At 39.3% G+C, this 14,062-nt stretch overlaps 1 protein-coding gene across 7 annotated transcripts in view; it reads left to right on the top strand.

The window, feature by feature from the left end:
* Positions 1-14,062, top strand: part of CTNND2 (catenin delta 2) — a 688,109-nt gene that overhangs the window by 507,232 nt on the left and 166,815 nt on the right. The window lies entirely within an intron of this gene.

The raw sequence follows: 14,062 nt of genomic DNA, 5'->3' as shown, positions 1-14,062 counted from the left end.
AGGCTTTTTCATGCTGAGGAAATTCCCAAGTGAGCAAGTAAATATGGGGTCTGCTGGCACTGGCAGAGCTGCACTGGTTGCGTACATCACCTCAGACATCTTAGAAATAATAATTAAAAAAATATTTACATGAATGTAAAAATGAAGTATGTTTGTGCGCTGGAAAAGAGAAGTCTATTACAGGAATTGCTGAAAATTTTAACTACACACTTTCCCCATACTCTTTTCTCATCCTTATTTACAAATTGGTTTTTCAGTAAAAGAATTGATTAATCTCTGAGAAAGGCAGTTAAATGATTAGAGCAATTTATTCACTGTACAATCTGTGCTTCCTTCTGTTAGCCATAGATTAAGAGCCCTTAGGTAGCTAGCACATTTGAGGGGAGAAGATGGTTTGATTTTTGTTGCTAACCACTTACGGAAAAAGAAGACTGATTGTTGTTGATCTAACCCATCCCACTAGGACATCAGCCTTTGTAAGCTTCGGGCTCAGGAGCTGGGAGGGTGAAGGTAAGTATATAAAACAGTGGAGCAGCAGACAGCTCTCTGAGCTTCTTCTCTGAAAGAGGTTAACAGATAAAACGAGGATTTCCCCCCGTTCATTTGTTACTATTCAGGGCTTTGATATATTCCTCACTTAATAATATGTAAACTGTCTTTGGAAACAAGTGAAAATACTTTTTTTTTTTAACAGTCCACCTGAGAACATGCTTTCAAACTTCTGGTATGTGGATTTCTCTAAGATGACAAAAAATGAGATGTATTGTATACTTTTCTAGTGCTTTGTGAAGATTTTTAGACTACAGCTTCCAACTTTAGCAAACTATTTTATCTCTATCTGTATCTATCTGTCTACCAACCTATAGTATTTAACGATAAGTCCTGTTGTGTTTAGGCCATGATTCAGCAGAGTGCTTACACGGTTTCTGTTTGTTTATTGGAATCAGGATCTACCCAGAGGGCTCGGCAGTGTGCTTAGGGTCTGCTTGAGCTCTCCACTGAATAAGAATTTCTCGAGGAACCTTTTGTGTGAGGAGTTCAATCAAAATCCTTTCGATAAGGGGATATCACAGCAGATATCCCAGATTCTTATTAGGCTTATGCCCAGCCAGAGGAACTCAAGTGGTGCTGTTAAACCTGCCTGGGACAACTGCTGTGCTAGCTGTTAAGGATGTGTCTGGATTATGAGTTGAACTAACACCTAAATAATAAGAACTGCTATCAAAGTTCACTCTTCTGCAAAGCATTTGTGTCGCAGTTGTGTGTCGTGGCCAGTTCTCCCCTGTCTGAGAATGACCACGTGTAATATCCAATTCCTTCTTCACGAAAAGCAGCACGCGTGTCCTGCCGCACGCGGTAATTTTACACGTCCTAATTTTTATTTTCTTTGCAACCTCTTGTCAAATTAGTAATCACAAATTTTGGAAGTTCAGGTGTAAGTTTGCGATTTACAAAGCTGAAAAATTCCGATTCTTTCGAAGCGCAGAAAACTGCTCTTTTACCAAATGCCTAGCTTCAGCATAGCAAATGACTCGGACTAAAGAGAGAAAACTGTCTTGGTGGTCTTTCCAACCCTGGAGAAAGGACAAACGTAGGAACGTGTAAGTTCAGAAAACTGCTGGTATTTCATACTCCTGACAGCCACTGAAGAAAGAGTAAACTGAATTCACTAAATAACTTGTTAAGTGTTAATGTGTAACATGCACTTGAACGTACGCACACACAGAATAAGTAACATTATGCAACAACTTTATTTACTGGTTGCATTGAATTTGAAATGTAATGCAGTTGTTAAAGTTTCAACTCTGGAGTTATCTGACAGAAAAAAAATAACATTCATTTACCTTTATCACTGGTGAGCATCGAATTGTCACACTGCAATTAATGGCTATTTTATCCAGAGTTTCTGGAAATAAGTCTCCTGAAATACTTTTTTTGATTATTTTAAGCATGATTTATACTGTTGCCTACCAAAAGGGTGATTAATGATCTGTCCTCTGAACCTGACCATTCTTTCCATCTTCCAGTTTTGTTTTTGTGTAGTGGTAAAGTTGTCCTACTCTCCTAATAGTTTAGTGGGATTTGTACAAAATTTCTCCTCGTGTACTCGGTAGGACAAAAGCCTTTATATCCTTTTGAGTAGAACAGTATCAACTAAAATTCAGACAGAAATAGAAAATAGCAGCTATGACTATATGCATTTCTGAGATTCCTAACACCTCTTATGGTTTTACCATTATGTTTTTCTCTTCTAAAATATTTTAATTTCTGTGACTGAAGTGTGGAACACTACCCCTTGCTTCCTCTGTCCCCCCCAAGAAAAAGAAGTGGAAATACTCTGTAGAAGACAACTATGAAAAAGAAATTCAGTCAAAAATGTTTGAAGTATGGCTAGGGAAACAAGAGATCTTTTTCCCTTCATGACTATGTTCTTTATGCTAGGCATTATTTCTAAAACACATGTTGATCACAGGTGTACTTCTGAATTTGATTACATTACTCTAAATGTACCTTTATCGCTACATGAGTGTAAATGCCCTGCTCAGTCTTTTACGTAGCAATGAGGTCTGCAAGTGCCCTTTTCTAACGTAAAGGACTTTCAAACAAAGTTGTTAACTGTTTATGTAAAGATGCTTCAAGTTGGCTACTAAGGTGACAGAAGTCATTTACTTTTTCACAAAAAAACTTCTGGAGTGAATTAGGTTTTGTATTTCTAGTAGAATTTTTATTTTTCCCCTTCCAGCCCTGAACATGCCAGTACAGCGACAGGTAAATGCGACAAACACTGACCATTGATGGAGAGGGTGTTGTGATTTCTTGCAGATGCTGCCACTTCTATGCTGTTCAAAACCGTTCAGTGCTAGTCTTTATTTAAAGTATGATTGTAACTGCTGCTCTTACCCGAAAGTTTTCGGCAAGTGCTACTTCTGAGTCTCCTTAAGCATTGCTGACTGCAAGGCAGGCACTACATCTGCTGTCAGTAGCGCTTCTCATTCTCTACCTTTACTCCCGGTGCTTGTTGGTTAGGTGGTGCAGCAGACGCTAGAATGGAGTTGAAGAAATGGGATTATTTCTGCTAATGTCCAATAGTTGGATTTTTCATCTCCTGTCGAGCAGTGACCAATCCTCGCTGAAGGTCTCACCTATGTGAAAAGGGACATAGGGAGGCAGAAGGCTAAAGGTTGTAAAAATTGCCAGGCAGCCCATTACAGTTAGGCATAATGATTCTGAAATTCAGAATCTCAGAATACTTTAGCAATTCATTATACAAATTGTTCTTTCACTGATGCCAGTGAAGAGTGCAACTAAAAGGCAAAAGGAAAGGAGGGAAGAAGTTTTGATCAGATGTTTGAAGGCAAATGAAAAGTTGCTGAGGCAGAAGAGCACAAGAAGGCCCTTTCAGATGGTATTTTCCCCTTAGGAGAGGGCTCTTACACACACCAACAACGGTGGGATTGTGCGCAGAGCCGGAGTAGCAGGTCCTGGATGCCAAGGAGGAACAGACAGGGGATATAGGAAAAGAGAAGCGTTTTAAAATACTCAGCAGAGAACATTTCTTTGAAAGAGCACGTTCTATTAAACACAGGATTCATTCTTCCACAGCATTTTTTCTTCCTATAATGACATCTTACTCCTTTGTATGAGGTCACCATATCAAAGGATTGAGTTGTGCAGTTTCACACGCCATCACCGTTTTGCCCTCCTGGAAGATGGCAGCCTGCCATCAGCTGCAAAGGTGTAACAGGTCCCTCGGGGGTTTTGGCACCGATGACTTCTTTCCGCAAGCCAAGAAATTAATTTTTGCCATCAAAGCCACAACACTTGAGGTTCTTGTCTCAGGAAAATCGTGCAGGGATGCCAAATAAAAGAACAGTAACTGCTGAACTGTCCTGCCTGAAGCCTTCCCTTGCATCCTTAATAAACATCACTGGATCAGACAGTTTCCTCTTTATCTTGAAGAGCATTCCCATACACTCCCTTCAGAAGAAAAGTATCAGTCCAGACGTTATTGCATGGAGTTCTAAAAACTCAGTGATTGCACGCTGAAAGCAGTTATTTTCCCAACTTGCTCAAAACCATCATTCACATTAATTTTTGTCATTAAACTTAAGGTGTTTCTGCATCTTCTTTTGTGAGTTCTTCAGAGTGTGCCCAGAACTCTTTCAACACAGTACCACCGCTCTTTCACATGTCAGGCAGCGGGCATAGACTGTATTAACCTCTTGTTTATCTTCATTATAATTCACATAATTGCAGTGTTGTAGTAACTTCAGTGTCATGCATAGTACTGCTAGGTCCGTGATGGGCAAGGATACATACGTGCCTGTTTCTAGCATGGCTTTCTCCCAAGGATTACTTACACTTAGTGTGGCGTGATGGAGAAACAGTCCGTGATGTTGCTTTTAGACCTGCTGGCTAACACCAACAGAATTCTTCACTCCGTAACGTTTGAAGGATCCAGAAGGGGGGTTGGAGGTGCTCTCCTCGTCCTTGAAGGATATCTTGATTTTGTTTCTACAGTGTTCTGCAAGACTCCCCTCTGTTTCCGTAAGGGGTCCCAGAGAAAACAAAGTACCTTTCTTTTCCTATGCGTTTGAAGAAGAATCATTGTTTTGCATTCACCTTCCCATAGCCCTCCTCTTCTCTCTTTCTTTTTCCTCTGAAATTACTTCAGTTAAAGGCTGGAATTCGGCTTGTCCAGTGATGATACTGTCAGTTTTCCATTAAAGACTTTAGGTAAACTCCTTTAATCTCTGCATGCAAGATGATATAGACATGGTGTTTAATTTAAATGAAAGAAGTATCTCATAGGCAATACTGAAAAGTAACGTAAAAATTGCAGGGAGGCTCTAAAACATATGTTGAGAGTGCATTTTAGTGCAGACAATAACTGCATACTTTTGGAGAAAGTATACTTCCCTGTTCAGTTATAAACATTTTATTAGTACTTTGATAACCATAATTTTCATATGTTAAACATCTGTACGGGTAAAATCTCACAGTGTGAGAAATATTTCCCTAAATGGCTTCACAAGGAATTTACTGTTTTAACGATGATAGTTTATATGTAGCGGTGCATGCCTGCACCTGATGCCCAAAATGAGCACTGAGATGTTCGTGCTTTTCCTTACCTATGTTGAGATTACTGCATGCAGGACAGCTTGGGTCTATCTCCCCATCACCCTGGGCAATTGTACTCACCTGTGCAAGTAAATGTCAAACAGTCCCTTTCAAATACACTTTTTGTGTAGCTTTTACTGCTAGAAGTTACTCTAATGAAGTAAAGCAGCACCCAGTGATGTGCCCAGAAACAGTCTTTATGGGACAATTTAATTTTTTTATTTTATAAAGCCGCATGAATGATGATTTTACAGGACCTAACCTCCAGGTTCTTACTGACCTCTAGTCTGTTTTCTAAGAAGTCAATCAACAGATGCTGTGTTGTTTTGCAGTATAGGTTGGGGGTTTTTACTGCCAGTTATTCATATACAAAATGCTATTTGGTTGGGGTTTTTTTTACTATTTTACTCTCAAAGTATTTTTGGAAATGACCCTTTAATTTGTCTTTTGTAAATTGTCTTAGTTTGCATTATTGGAATAGTTTCTCCGACAAGACATTCCACTCCTTGCACCCTGTCATTCAAGGATGTGATTTCACACTGAAAGAAAGTTAGCTGTAACTTCCATGCATAACCATCAACAGCACCGCAGAGTCTTACTCTTCACAGTAAGACAAAGTACACAAACAACTTTATGATTGCTTCTTATCCCATTTCGTTCAAGATTTTTTTTTTTTCTTTAGCATGAGGAATGCCGTTTTTCATTCCTCCTCAAGGCTTATTTATGTTTTTAATGTTATTTTTGCAAAGAGCTTTTGAACTGGTGGCACTTGAAGAATGTATTTCAACCAACAGAGGCTACACTGTTACAGTATTTGTGGTGTACTGCATGTAGCTTACATGAGAAGTAACTGCAAAGTGTAAAATAACTGACCTGTAATTGTCAAAGGAGACTTGGTCAACTGGGGGAATGATAATAATTACAAACCCAAACTGTACACAAGAACAGCTAATTTGATCAATTTGAGTATCTGTTATTTTACCTTTCTCTAGCATACCTATGGCTCAAATCCACTCTATGATGCTGCGATGGAAAAAATTACCTATTTATGTTTCATTGTAGCCAGAGAGAGAAGAGAAAGATGGGGTAAATATGTGAAGATGTCATAAATGATGAACAGATTAAGTGAAAGCTGTATACCTGAATATACCTGAAATAAAATGGGTTTATCCTGAAAGCACTTGACTAAGTTTCAAGCCCTAGGTCCATTTTTAGTCCTGCATGACCCTGTAAAACGTGGATGAGAATTTTACTCTACTTTGATTATTTCCTTTTTATTCTTCTCAAGGGTGATAAGTTGGCAACAACCCATCAATATGAACGCCTGTGCCGTTTCGGGTTGAAAACGTTTGTGAGGGCTGTCCGTCTTTGCTTTCATTCTGGGTGCTTTTATGATGTACTCAGTGCCAAAAATGCCAAATCCTGCTCTTTGACGTGGATGCACGTGAAAGCCGAGGTGTGCCCTGGTGGAGCAGCAAGGGTGGAAGAGGATTGTCCCGGTCGTCTGTTGTAGGGCTCTCGGGTACTTCTTGTTTCACCAGCGGCTGCTTCAGGAGGTGGAAAGCTGCCCGAAGGAGACAGCGGTGGTTCACGCTCCACGGGGCTGGACACACGATGCGGGATCCTCGCCGGTGGCAGGCTCTTACACGGTGTCCTAAATCACCGCTTTCTCCCATCCCTCGGGTTGAGAGGGGAGGGTGCGAGGCTGTGTCCCAGTGGTCTTTCTGTCTCCGGTTTGCCTGGCACCGTGCATCTTGCGGCATTCTTGCAGTCACGTTAATTTGGAGTGGGATGTAGGGGCTGAAGGCATCTTTTCCCCTGTCCTATTGGAAGATTCATAAAACACAAACCTGGAACCAGATGAAGGATGAATCCTCTACTTTGTTAGATTTATAGAAACAAAGCCCCTTTTTATCCCATGATCAAGATCTCATCGCTCCAATATGCTAACTATGGCTTGTCTCACCTTCTTTCCATAGGAGAAGATTTTTGGAAAGCAACCTTTGCTTTCTGCTATTGCTGCTTGCTTTTTATGTTTTTTAAATCATCAGCCCCCTTTGATCCCATCTTCGGACCTATGCAACCTCTCGTAATCTCTTTGCTCCTTTCCGTTTTATTTATTCCAGCAGCCAGCGGCTTGAGATGGATTTCTGTGTTAAGGAAAGCAGATGTATGGTCTGTTTCTCCTGAGTAAAACAATGATTTCTGCACTTCAAGCCATTCTCTATTGATAGGTGTCCAAGAGAGTATATTCGATAGCATTTCAGTAACTACAGTGCTAGTTTGAAGTGTCTAATATCTCTGCTTCCGATGTCCCTTTATGCTATCTCCATGATACCCTCTCTCCTCTTTTAGTTTGACTTGTGTGAATCAAAGAAGCACCAACTCATCGCCTGTCATACAAGCCTGTGGCTGAACATTTTTCCTCTTTAATATTAACTATAACAGATGAGGCAGAAATGGCTGCATTGGTCTTGACACAGCAGTCTATGTTAACACTGTTGTTAAGTCCACTTACACTCTTAATGGTCTTAAAACATTATTATTTAGAATAATGCTAATAAAACCCACGCTTTTATTCACTAGCATTAAAGTATTGTAATTCCGTTTCTCTCACAATCTAGATTCCAACACTGAGTTACTAAATAATATTTAGCAGAATATATCAGTCTGGTTTTTTGTTGCTAATAAATTCTCTTTACTTTGCTAATACATTCCAGAAACGTGGTTATCTATAAAATGATAGGCCTGTTCACTTTAAAAAAAAAAAAAAGGCATAAAAGCCCACCTTCTATCAGGGAATTAAATCTTAAACTGATAGTCTTGCTTTCAGCAGCATTTCTGCATGCATTTCTCCGTTCAGTTCCACCATCTAATTTATGCACTCTCATTTTATGACATTTATCTCTTCTGATGATAGAGTGCATGTCTTTGTTTTGTGCACAGTCTTTACATTTATTAAGACTGAGTATTAATGGATGTCACAGAGTGCTGTGCTATGGCTCCACAATCTCCGCTTTCTGTAGCACAGAAGGAGTGGCATTTTGTACTCTGGGATCCCTCTGGGGTCATTTAACCATGGTTATTCTTGATTTCATCATCAGGATACTGTGCCTGAATTATAATAATGATTTACTGTGCACCTGGCATATATTTCACTTGATTTAAGATTGGGAGAATATTACAGTTGTTCAATAAATGAATTAATGACAAGCCCCACAGGAGGAACATTTGGTTAAAAGAGGAAATTGAAGAGTTAGGATGTTTAACTGAAGCCTGCACAGCAAAGCAGTGGCAGATTGCGAGAGCCAGTTCTTGTCTTTTACTCCTCTGCTCTGCTAAGGATCTTGATTAATGCTTTGGGTTTATTGCATTCACATTTCAAAATTATTCCTTTTGAAAAATAGCCTCAACTGGGAATAAAGTATTAGTCCTGTAAAGTGACGTTTTAAAAATAAATAAGCAAGAGTATATTATTTCATAAATGTAGTGGAACATCTAGTTGTGGTTGTTTTTTTCTGAATTAATGCTAGATAAGCAAAACTTAAAGACATTTTGCTTGCTGCCTTCCTCTTTTCAGTCGTTTTGTAACATGACATCATTCTCTCTCATCTCACAGAGGCTGAATCGAATGAATTTACAAAGTGACTGAAAACATTATTAGTTTAGAAAAGGCAGGGCTTCATATTGAGAATATGGATCGGTATTTTTACCCCACACACTACTTTACACTGCTTTCGTGTTCCTCCTCCCCCCACTGCCCAGTTATTCCCTCTCCAGGGAACAGCCAAATGGACGAAGTTTTGCCCACTCTTCCCAGAAGTTCCTCTTTAAGATACGTTTTCCTATAATACTAATAAATAGCCAGCAACGATTATTTAGAGCCAAAGCAAGCCAAAATAATTTTTTGTAATTATTGATGACTGTCCACGCTGCATACCGGTAATTGCAGCTTGCTGTTGTTGCCTGGACTATCCTGTTTATGCGCTACACTGCAAACATTTTTGGGATCTGGAGTTTGACCTCTGTTTTGCGGCCGGTTAGGGGCCTGGCACTGATCTTCTTGTGGGTGGAAGGGAGTGAGCGAGGTCTTGAACAAAACCTGCCTAGATCTCCTGTTTGTCTGGGTTTAGCACTCGCTCCTGCAGTGCCTGCCTCGCAGGAGGTGAGAATACTGGCTAAAGGTTTCTAGTTTCTGCAGCTCTGGACAGCCAGAGTTTGCCTCTGAATGAGTAGCCACATAGAGGAGAATTTTAGGCCATAAATTCAATTAGCCAGAAAATTCAGAAGTGAACATCTGGTGATAATGCTTTTCACGCAGTTAGAGGGAAAGGGGAAAAAAAGGGTATTATGTGCGCAAGATGAATGCCTTTGTGCTGCTTTCTATAGCATGCAGCAGATGCAGGAAGAACATTGCACTGTGTCGTGAATCTCTCTCCACTGGTCTGAAGAGAAAATGTCCCGGTCGTATTAAAACATTTGTAAAAGCTGTGTCTTTTGTATTTGAAAATATTAGGTGGTAGGGAAGGACAGGTAATACGCACTGAAAGACAGTGTCATTTGACATAAGTGATATGATGTTCACACATTTTGAATGGGCAGTAAATATATTTGCAACTTTTTCAAGCAGTATAATGTTCTACTATATGTGCCGTGGATTTCTTTCTATTCATAACTCTTCTGCCAATTGCTTCTCTGATTTATTAGGCTGATGTGTGAGTGCAAAGGATTACTTTCCTGTTGTAGAGCATATTTTTTTTTATTACTGTTCTCGTCATCCAGCAAGCCACAGTAAGACTTTGCACACTATATATAGAAATAAAATAACCTAGATCGATATCAATATCTGTAATTTGATGCTTTCTCAACATATCTGTACTAAAAAGGTTGGCAGCAGAATGATTTCAATAAGGTGAATTGTAGTCCTGATAAAAATGCTGTGCCAAATGAAACTTCTAAGGTAAAGACCATCAGATGATCTCCAAAATTAGTTTAAAAATACAGAGAGATGGCTGTTACTAAGCTACCAAGAGTGGTTGCAGCAGAAGGCACAGGTTTGTAGAGGCATGAGGACACCTAAGGCTCTAAAATTAAAATGCCTACCTGTCTATCCAGCCACTGCAAAAAACTATTTGATGTCGCTTGAAACAGAGAGTCCTTAATGTAATCTCAGAGTAAACTTAGAGCAATGCTGCTGAAGTCAATCCTGCTCTTCTAGGGTTTACACCAGTATAACTCAGAGTATGACTCATACCACATAAGGAATAAAAAAAAAAAAAAAAAAAGACCATTAAAAACAAGATATAAAAAATTATCTATTTTGAAATTCTGAAGATTTGTACATTTTCTACTGGTTGTGGGCCAGATTCTCTTCTTCTCCTTGTCCCAGAAAAGTACAACTCACTGATAAATGGCTGACATTTCTAAGGTTGGTATCTCGTAGGACCTTGGTTCAGGCAGATATGGAAATGCATTAGATCTGTGAGATATGGCTTGAAAAGTTATTTGGAATATAATAACGGGTTTTAGTTTCACAGAGAGATTAGATTTCTTCCTGCATACTCATCTGTATAAAAAGTCGGGATTGTAATGCCCTCTGTAAGGCTCATTTAACATATATAAAGTAGTTCATGCAAAACGGTAAATGACACGGTAGGTCCGAATCAGACCCTTCTATGTGAGCTGTTGCTGCTCCCACAGTTGCCGAAGAGGGGTGGGAATGCTGCCGTTCGCTCCACTGCTGCAGGCGCGGGGTTAACCAAGCGAGGTCCTGCAGAAAGGGACGCGCTCCTTACTCCACACACAGAAGTATTGCAGGGGTTTGGGCGCTACTTTGCTATTTTTATGTCCAGGAACAACTGAAAAATTGCTGCAACTCACAAGCTGTATAGAGTCTTAAGCAGAGTTAGTCCATTGGCAGTGAGGTGGCACTACTTTTGATGGTTATTTTTCATTTCTGTATGCTTTTTCTGTATTCTGGTGATTGAAAAAGAGAGGTCTTGAGTTATGCTGGACAGCTTTTGGAAAGCATCATCTGAAGCTTATTGGCAGTCCAGCAAGCAAATGGAAGATTAAGTGTCAGGAAAGCAATAGAGAGCGAAACGGAGAACATTGCTGGAGCCTTCTGCAAGTCTGTGTTACACAGGTCCTGGACACTGCGTGAAGTTGTGGTCCTCCCCTATTTCAAAGAGTATAGGAGATTTAGAAAAAAAACAGAAGAAAGTTGTGGATTTTAGAAGGCAAAGAGAAACTGAGCTAGATGAAGGGCAAAAAAATAATATTCAAACCAATGCAAATATATATATGTATGTATACACACATATTTATTACAATACATACTTTTAAACGTATAGAGATAATTTTGCATATTGAACTGTGGGTATTACAAAGCACATTAGGTATGAGGCTGACTTTTACTCCATTTATCATACTCATGTAAATGGGGAGACGGAGGAAAGATTCTGCAGTGCAACTTTGCACTGGAACTCTTAAATTACAGGTCGTAGTTGTAGCTGTGCCACAACCTGCCTTTGTGACCTTAGGCAAATAATTTAATTTTATATGCCTGAGTTTCTGTTAGCAAAAAATCCTACCAAAGAGAGATGTTGTGCAAATGCATTCATTAGCTTCTGAGGCTGTAACTGGCCCCCCAAATACCTCAGCTTTAAGACAGAAAATCCTCATGTGACTGGGAGATTCGTTGGAAGATAATACATCAGTTATAAGGAGAGAACACCTCTTGTTTAAATCGCAGTAGAGAATGTCAGGGGAGCAGAGGTCGTCGGCGGGCAGCATGGTGCTTGATCTAAAAAACCGTAAATGTATTTTTAATCTGAGAAGTGGCCTGTTGTTTATTCTGGGAGGCAGAGATAGCTGTCTGAGATAGCTACAACAACCGTCAGAGAAGGATCTTTTTGAATTTCCAGTCTTTTTGAATTTTGAAACGTCAGATAGAGTTGTTCTCTTGTTTGGGCTTAAATGACTGAAAAAAGGGAATTTTCTGTGGTCTTCTCGGTGACTGCCTTGTTCCAAGATGGTATTTGATGTTCACACTGACTAAATCCCACTAATAATACACTTAACTGAATATAGTTAACTACAGCTTCAGAAATTTTTTTCTAACACTAAGTTGATGTCCTCTGTTACTGTTAGAATATTTGAAGTACTGACCTACTGCGTTTGTCTAAAAAGATTATTTCTTCTTTACATAAAAAAATTGTTGACTTTTTCTGTATCTTGTTTAACTTCACTAGGAATCTGGCTATAGGAATACCAGGATGTTCTTAGGTGAAGCATGTATGTTGATTTTTTTCCCCAATAATAGATGTAATCCTTCATCCTCAAATAGATACTTAATTCTTTTTAAATACCAGGAAGTAAATGATCCAAACCCTTGGCATTAATCATCATTTTTCATTTAACTTCAGACAGTACTAGATCAGTGCTTGAGTAATGCCAGTGTCTTTTGCATCCTGAATTAATATTACTGTTGCATTATCTAGAAAGTGCATACTGCTGAACCTTCTTTAGTATTGTGCCTTCTTTGAGTGTTTTGAAAATCAAAGATCCCAAATCAAAATCAAGTAAGTGTGTGTTCCTCGGTGTTAGTTTATACCCCCGGTGATTCAGAAGCTGAGAAGCTTGGTAAGAGCAGGACAATGCCGATCTGTTCATTTTAGGAGATACTGCTTTCAACAGTGGGATTGAAAATTGCTTTTCTGATACCTTCACAGTCAGACAAGCACTTTAGGTCATCTCTGCACCTACAGTTAGGAGTGTTAGTTGCGTGATCCCATTAATGCTTGATGTTTAGATTTAGAATAGGATGCTTGTGTCAGCCTACAAATTTAATGGTTTTTAAGAGTATTAGGGTAAACAGCTTTACTATTGTAGGTAACTTCCACCTAGCCGGAGATTTTTTTAGTAAAAAATAAAATCATGCTGAAACCTTGATTTATAATAGGCATAGCCTTCCTACCAAGCATGAAAAACAAAATGTATCACGGTGCAGAATACATTAAGGTTTACTGACTGAGAAAGCAGCACGTTTATTCATACCTTTTCAGGGCAATTTTAGAACATGATTTCGAGTCTCCTCCTGTTCAGAACATGTTTTCGAGTCTCTGTTAACCCCACACATACATCCCAGGATCTAAAGAAGGTCACTTAAGAGACACAGGGAAAAACAAATGTGTACTGGGTAACAGAAATAGAATATCCACTCCCAGAAGAAAAGCTTCTGAGTATTGACCCTCTGCTGTGTGTCCTCATGTGTCTCGCAACCATTCCTCCAAACACCTACCTGATTTCTATGGACGCAGAAAAAAGATCCTTGTCCTTCTCCACGTGCTGCAGTTCAGCACGCAGGGAACAATTCTTATTTAACTTAAAGCAGAACATTGTATATGTACCAGTGGTTGAATTTATTTAAGTTAACGCCTGTTCACAGCTTTATGTTGCCTTTTGTGTCTGATCTAACACTCCATAATGACAAAACCATTCTTAAATGGGACCTAGATCCAAACCCTGATGTAGATTCCTGAAACAAATTAGGCTTCGGAGCTAACGCATAACATTCCACTCTATTTTAAGCTAAAATTGCTCAGCACTTTTTTAAACTTGTAGCAAATTACTTTGCTAATGAGACTAAATTACCCTATGATGTTACAGGTAAATTTGTCTGTAATACGTCTTGTGTGTTTGCAATGTACAGATTTTCTATTGCCTACCTGCTGTTCCGTAGGCACAGCAGAAGAAAAAGTGGAGAGGATTTAAAGTTTGAACCAGTACATTTATCTTAAGAGACATATTGCGCTAACTACTATTCCCATATTCTGTTTTGATGGAGATTCGTTTTATTCCCTTCACATCCATTTTAAGTTTTAGGAATCAGCCCTCTGAAACCAGCTAGCAATGAGGCTGCCCATCTTCCAAACCCTTC

This window comes from Aquila chrysaetos, chromosome 18, assembly GCF_900496995.4.
Source record: "Aquila chrysaetos chrysaetos chromosome 18, bAquChr1.4, whole genome shotgun sequence".
NCBI classification, from domain to species: domain Eukaryota; kingdom Metazoa; phylum Chordata; class Aves; order Accipitriformes; family Accipitridae; genus Aquila; species Aquila chrysaetos.
The sequence above is the reverse complement of the archived record's forward strand: the minus strand, read 5'-3'. Positions and strand labels throughout refer to the sequence as shown.